Source organism: Onychostoma macrolepis, chromosome 02 (assembly GCF_012432095.1).
Source record: "Onychostoma macrolepis isolate SWU-2019 chromosome 02, ASM1243209v1, whole genome shotgun sequence".
Taxonomy (NCBI): domain Eukaryota; kingdom Metazoa; phylum Chordata; class Actinopteri; order Cypriniformes; family Cyprinidae; genus Onychostoma; species Onychostoma macrolepis.
In genome coordinates, this window is record NC_081156.1 from 15,807,587 (window position 1) to 15,815,691 (window position 8,105).

Consider the following 8,105-nt stretch of genomic DNA (forward strand, 5'->3'; position numbering starts at 1 on the left):
GTTACTTTATCTGAATGCAACACACCGTGTAAGTTAAAATGCGAACAAGAACATTTTTGTTGACTTATTATAACATTAACATTAATTGCAATGTGAATAAGAGTAGTGCAGTAGAGGATCTGCAGGTGGTACATTATATGAAAGAGTCTGCGCAGCATGATTATTTAGAGCATTCCATGCATCGCCATATCCCACAAGCCCTTATACAGTATGTCTCTCTGTTCCTCATTATCAGTAACATGCATTTAGAGTTTTGGTTTCTCTAAATTCACGTATAGAAACTTTAATGAAAGAGTGACCTGCTGTGGCCAGTTCCATAAAATTCTTAGATTAGTCTTACAAGTTAGTCATCTAATTTTTGTCTTAAAAATTGCTCATAACTTTTTTAGGTCAGTTACAATGCAACTTCATGCAACTGGCCACTAATTTATCAATCAACACATTCACTCAATATGTGTTTAAAAAAAGTGATATTGTGCTTTGTTTTTCAAAATCATTCAGAGGTAGGGATTACTTTAGTTGAAACCAGAAGTTTACATACACATTGCAGAATCTGCTAAATGTCAATTATTTTACCAAAATAATAGGGATCATACAAAATGCATTTTGTTATTTTTTTGTACTGACCTGAATTAGATATTTCACATAAAAGATGTTTACATATAGTCCACAAGAGAAAATAACGCTTGAATTGATAAAAATGACCCGTTCAAACGTTTACTTAACTGTGTTATTACCTGAATGATCCACGGCTGTTTTTTTGTTTTGTTTTGTGATAGTTGTTCATGAGTCCCTTGTTTATCCTGAACTGCTCACTGATGCTCCAAAAGGAAACACAATGCATTAAGATAACTTTTTGAATTTGAAGATCAGGGTAAATTTAACTTTTTTGTCTTCTTGGAAACATGCAAGTGTCTTCTGTAGCCTCTGAAGGGCAACACTAAATGAAAAAAAAAAAAGATGTTTAGGCAAAATAATAAAAATCTACACATCTTCATTCTGTTCAAAAGTTTACACCCCTGGCTCTTAATTGATCATTTTTCCTTCTGGAGCATCAGTGAGCGTTTGAACCTTCTGTAATATACAAGGCAAGGCAAGGCAAGTTTATTTATATAGCACATTTCATACACAATGGTAATTCAAAGTGCTTTACATAAAAGGAAGTGAAATAGTCATTAAAAATAATAAGAAATTAAAAATAATAAAAATCAACAATAAAAACAAAGTGATTTAAAAATTGATTTTAAAAGAATGTAAAACATTTAAGAATAGAAAGTGATTATACATAGTGCAATCAGTTCGGACGTAGCACAGTGCTCATTCAACAAATGCACAGCTAAACAGATGAGTTTTGAGTCTGGATTTAAAAGTGGCTAATGTTTTAGCACATCTGATCTCTTCTGGAAGCTGGTTCCAACTGCGGGCGGCATAATAGCTAAAAGCAGACTCCCCTTGTTTTGTGTGAACCCTTGGTATTTCTAACTGACTCGATCCTAATGATCTGAGTAGTCTGTTAGGTTTATATTCAGTGAGCATATCTCCAATGTATTTAGGTCCTAGGCCATTTAGAGACTTATAAACGAGTAAAAGTACTTTAAAATAAATCCTAAATGTAACTGGAAGCCACTGTAAGGACCTGAGGACTGGTGTGATATGCTCAAATTTTCTGGTTCTAGTCAGAATCCTGGCAGCAGCGTTCTGGATGAGCTGCAGCTGTCTAATGGTCAATAATCCACCCTGCTGGTGATAAAGGCATGAACCAGTTTCTCCAAGTCTTGACTGGAAACAAAACATCTAATTCTTGCAATGTTTTTGAGATGATAGTATGCTGATTTAGTTACTGCTTTGACATGACTACTAAAACTAAGGTCTGTCTCCAGAAACACCCCAAGATTTTTGACTTTGGTTTTTAGTTGATTGACCCCTGGAGTCAAGGTATGCATTCACCTTGAGAACTTCATCTTTGTTTCCAAATGCAATGACTTCAGTTTTCTCCTTATTTAACTGAAGAAAGTTCTGGGACATCCAACAGTTTATTTCATCAATGCATTGGCAGAGGGAGTCAATGGGGCTGTAGTCATTTGGAGATAAGGCTAGGTAAATCTGCTTATCATCAGCATAGCTGTGATAGGCAATTTGGTTCTTTCTCATTATTTGACTTAGTGGGAGCATATACAGGCTAAACAAGAGCGGTGCAAGGATTGAGCCTTGTGGGACTCCGCATGTCATGGACGTCCACTTAGACTTATGTTCTCCTATACTCACATAATAACCTCTCCCTTCTAAGTATGACCTGAACCATTTGAGTACCATCCCAGAAAGCCCGATCCAGTTTTCCAGTCTCTCTAGAAGTATGTTATGATCAACAGTGTCAAACGCAGCACTAAGATCTAGTAGTACCAGAACTGATATTTTGCCAGAATCAGAATTGAAGCGAATATCATTTATTATCTTAATGTGTGCTGTCTCTGTGCTATGATGTGCTCGGAAACCAGATTGAAAATTGTCCAGGTATCCATTTGAGTTTAAGTAGTTGTTCAGCTGATTAAAAACTACCTTTTCAATAATCTTACCTATGAAAGGAAGATTTGATATTGGTCTAGTTGTTCAACATTGTGTTATCAAGATTGCGCTTTTTCAGAAGGGGCTTAACAACTGCAGTTTTCAGGGAGTTTGGAAAAGTCCCTGAAAGAAGTGAAGTGTTCACCACTTCTAAGAGATCTGCTTCTAAACAGTTAAGCACACTTTTGAAAAAAGATGTGGGAAGTGTGTCAAGATAGCAGGTTGATGATTTAAGGTGCTGTACTATTTCTTTCAAAATTTTGCAATCAATTGCTTCAAAAACAGACATAGTCACTTCTTTTTGAAATTGAGGTCGAATCTGTGTGACCTCTGCAAAACTAGAAGATGTGCCAATCTCCTTTCTGATATTATTGATCTTCTCAGAAAAGAAGGAAGCAAACTCATTGCATTTACTGTCGGAGAGCATTTCACTGGGAATCTGACTTGGTGGGTTTGTCAGTCTCTCCACAGTAGCAAAAAGAGTGCGAGAGTTGTTTAAGTTACTGTTTATAAGGTTTGAGAAGAAGGTACGTCTAGCTGTGGCTAGTTCCACATTGAAAGCATGAAGGCTGTCTTTATAGATGCTATAGTGAATTTCAAGTTTTGTCTTCCGCCACATCCGCTCAGCTTTTCTGCATTGTCTTTTCATACTCTGAACTGCTGTTGATTTTCTCCATGGTGATTTTTGTCTGCCATTCTTCTTGCAGACCCTTGTCGGAGCAATATCATCAATAACATTCTTAACTTTTGAGTTAAAAGGAATCCAGGAGAAGATCAACAGAGTCTGCAGAAATGCTTGGTGTTAAAGATATAGCCTTCATAAATAGCGCACTAGTGTTCTCGTTAATGCATCTCTTTCTGACAGAGACAGATCTAGATTCAGTGGTAACAGAGATCAATATATCAAAGAACATACAGAAGTGATCAGATAGTGCTACATCCTTAACAACAATGGATGAAATGTTTAGACCTCTACTGATGAGTAAATCTAGAGTGTGTCCACGATTGTGTGTGGGTTCATGCACATGCTGGATCAGATCAAAAGTGTTTAAAACAGTAATTGCTTTGTTTTGATTTCTGCATTATCTATGTGAATATTAAAATGCCCTGCAATAGTAAAACAGTCAAGCTCTGACAAAATCATTGATAACAGTTCTGTGAACTCTTCAACAAAGGCTGGAGAGTATTTTGGAGGCCTCTAAATAATGATAAACAGAATGCGTGCGGAGCACCTTTCAGCACAATACCTAGGTATTCAAAAAACAAATACTGACCAAATGACACTTGCTTGCATTGATAAACATCTTTAAATAGAGCAGCTACACCTCCAGCTACACCTCCTAATAGTTGCATATGAGTCCCTCAGTTGTCCTCAGCGTGAAAAGATGGATCTCAAAATCATACAGTCTTTGTTGGAAAAGGTTCAAATACACAAAAATGCTAAAATAAACAAAGAATTTGTACCTGAAGGATTTTTCTGAAGAACAGCAGGCAGTTTAACTGTTGAGTACAAACAAGGGACTCATGAACAACTATCACTAAACAAGAAAAGCTGTATCATTCAGGTAACACAGTATTAAGAATCAAGTGTATGTAAACTTTTGAACGGGGTCATTTTTATAAATTCAACTATTATTTTCTCTTGTAAACTATATGTAAACGTCTTTTATGTAAAATATCTTATTTAGGTCAGTACTACATAAAAAATGTATGCTTTTTATTGATTGATTGATTGATTTTTTTGTATGATCCTTCTTATTTTGGTAAAGTAATTAACATTTTGCAGATTCTGCAAGGTGCACTGTATGTAAACTTCTGGTTTCAACTATCTATCTATCTATCTATCTATCTATATATATATATATATATATATATATATATATATATATATATATATATATATATATATATATATATCCCTCTATAGCAGAGTTATTCTGAAGCCCCATGTTCAGTACATGTTTTTTTAAATGATTGCAAACAATTAAAATGGTTGAAAAGTATCAAAGAACAGTCCAAAAAGGTGTAGGAATCACTATCAAGCTTCGTTGAGAGGACATACAACCGTACACTCACTTGCAAATAAACTTTTAGTTTTTAAAAGTTTTTAAAAGTTAAAAGTTTATTTGCAAGTGAGTGCGCGGTTATGCCCTCTCAATGCAACTTTGGTGTCTTCTTACCTGCACCTCGTATGGTGTGTGGGTGCTGAAATCCTGAAATCACCATCAAGCACCATATGAAGACGGGACTTCCTTTTCTGACGCATGGTCACAGGGGCACATGGTGTGAGAAGAAGGCAAGATTATTTGCTTTAGCAATCTTATTTGAAATTACATGAACTGTAGCTACATAAAAATATGAGTGTGTGAATTTTTTATTTTATTTTACATGTTCAGAAATGCATTTTTTCTTTTCGTCGCCTCAGAGGAACGTTGTGCAATAAGGGTAAGGAAGCAAGGGTCTGCAGCTCCCATCCCTATACTACTAACCAGGATGTCCGCTTAGACAATGCCTCACACTGGCAAGTAATGTGTGACAAAAAAGGAAGATGCAGGGTTCCTGGGTGAACAGGAACACTCAAAGTGATGTGCAAAAAGTGCAACGTGCACCTCTGTTTCACAGCAGAGAAGAAGTGCTTTTTAAAGTTTCACACAGAGTAAAATCTCATTACATGAAGTACATGATATGACACGACACACTACATCAGTGCAACTTCGGTCCTGGAGGGCCACTGTCCTGCAGAGTTTAGCTTCAACTCTGATTAGCTGGGTCCAGGTATGTTCGATTAATGTCTTCAAGATCACTAGAAAGCTACAGGCAGGTGTGCAACTCTGCAGACCTGCACTACGATACAAACATGTATCAAATGGAATATATCAATGTGTTTCAAGTGTTTTTCCCTTTTTACTTAAAGATTCCTTGACGTCTTTGAAAAAGGTTTTTGATTTTGTATTGCTCTCTGTACATTGTCTTATGATATGTAAATTAAGAATTTTCTCTTTGATTCTGCACAATTACTGCACAATGTTGCTCCAAGGAAATGGAAAAATATTTTGGGGTGGAGGGTGGGGGGTGGTCAAAAATGTTTTATCAATAAAATGTTCTCAAATAAACCAAGGAATGATGACATTTTTATCATGTACCATCAAAATGTGTGCAGTAGAGGGATATATATGATGTATCATCTTGCCATCTTTTAAGTTTATATTTGTATATAAATTTAGTCTCTTTAATTAAATAAGAATTTAGATCAAAGTAATCTGACTATTGTAACCAAGGCAAAAAATGCTGCCTTCTGTCTGCATTCTTATCCTGGGCCCCTTCAACATAAAGATGGATTTGGGGAATATGGCCTCTTCCTGAGGCTGCAGATTGGCCTAATGTTAAAATGCACTCATCCCAGAGCTGACGCTGCTGGGAGGGTAAGCCAGCCATGAATGGGACTGCTGATTGGCACAACAGCACACAGATACACTCACTACTCCATGACTATTGTTTTAATAAGGCCAAGCTAAATCGTACACAGAGGGTAAGTAGTGACAAGACATTCACAATGACTTCCTAAAATGACTGAAGAGTTACACATGAAATAACACAGACATTCTTCTGTAAAGTATTTGTCCAGACATGTATTTTATCTTTGATATCTCAGATCTCAGCTTTGCCTGTGAAGGCATTTACTGTACTCTTTGTGACATGTATGGCATGTTAACAACAGGATATAATAATGACCAATCACCTGTGACATACAGGCGACAGGTCGTTTTACAAAAGCTGCATGCTTTAAAAATGAGCTGGGAGAAAACTTGCATACTTTCAGCGTTTTCTCTAAGAATGTATTCGCACGGATCACATGATCACTGGGAAGTTGCTAGGTCACAGTGACTTGTTTTGCTGCCCTTCGTGGAAATAAGCAACACTAAATTATTTTCTACTTTTTCAGTCCTCCTTTTGAATCCAGTACAAACTATACATACCATACAATCTATTGTAAGCTTTATACTTTATTCAAGTATAAAGACTATGTGCACACATATTCCATTATCAGTCATTCACACAAACTGACACAACTTTCAAATATCATTTACTTTCCTAAACCTGAAAGGGACTCAAAAACATAAAATGAATCGCAATGTACTCTATTGACAGTCCTGATATTTCTAAATCACATCCTGAAAACTGCTTAACCCTCTGGGCTACACATACTTGTGCTTGGGAATTACTTCACTAGAACCTGACATACAGTACAAAATGCAGTTCAATTCTTATGGAAATAGCACAAAAATGAGGGCTTGACGACAGATGACATTAACCTCAAAAAGTTCATTAAGCTAATAGAACTTATAAGCAAACATGGTGATTTTATAAAGCAGATTTGATGCTGTACACTACAAATGTGTGTTCCATGGGAATGCTGTAGCCTAAATCATAAAATACCACAGAAACTACCATAGCCTGAGGAAAATTCTTCAACTACTTCTAAGCTTAAATCAATCACAAATCGGACATTGACATTTGTGAAATTGAAGACCCATGAAATGCAGTTGTAGGCGCTTGTCTTTTTCTTCTGACTGTTGGTCTCTTTTGGTTGAGACAGGCTTATCAGACAGTGATAGACTGATAAGTTGCCTTTCAAAAAGCTCAAAAATGACACAACAATCATAAATTATCACATTGCATCGCCTGTTTGCAGCTCACAAATGAGTCAAGAGCTTTACAGTGGTGGTTTTGTTCAGAAAGCATCTGATATATTTTACACAAAAAAACCTTGTGGAATGTTTGCTTTATACTCAGCTGTCACACAGCAGATCTGAGAGCTGAGTTCCTTGATCGCTATCAATCTGCAAAGGAATTCTTTGACAAAAGCAACATTTAAACCTCTCCAGCCACAGTATTTATATACAGAATACCTCAAACCACAGAGGACCACAATCATGTGAAATGATAACCAACACAATTAGGAAGAGGCCCAAGAATGCTTGAATATGTGTTCCAGTTTTCATAGGCCTGTTTGAAGTGAAGAGATGTTTGAGAAATTATTTTTTCTGATGAAAAACAGATTAATTTCATTCATAAATCTCATAAACAAATATCTTGACCCTATATATCTTCCAATACATAAGGTATTTCATATATCTTCTGTTTATATACGTATATAAAATATATACACTGTAAAAAATGTTTCAAGAACAGTAAGAGTTTGTGCTGCCTTAACAGTCAACTTGAAATTTTAAGTTATACTACTAAATGACAACTTACAACTGAGTTAACTGTACTTTGCTGTGATGTATATAAGTTGTACTAAGTATATGCATTTACACTGCATGCAAAATTATAATTATTAGCATGTTGTGAGCTCGGTGTTTTAAAATATATATATTTTTAATATACAAATATGAAATGTTGGAAAAAATGCAAAGATAGGCTACTATGAAAGTAAACTGCCAGTGAAAATGCTGAGTGGCTAGTAAATTTGGAAAACCACTAGCCACAGTGGCTGGTGAGCAAAAACGTTAATGTCAAGCCCTGTGTATATATATATA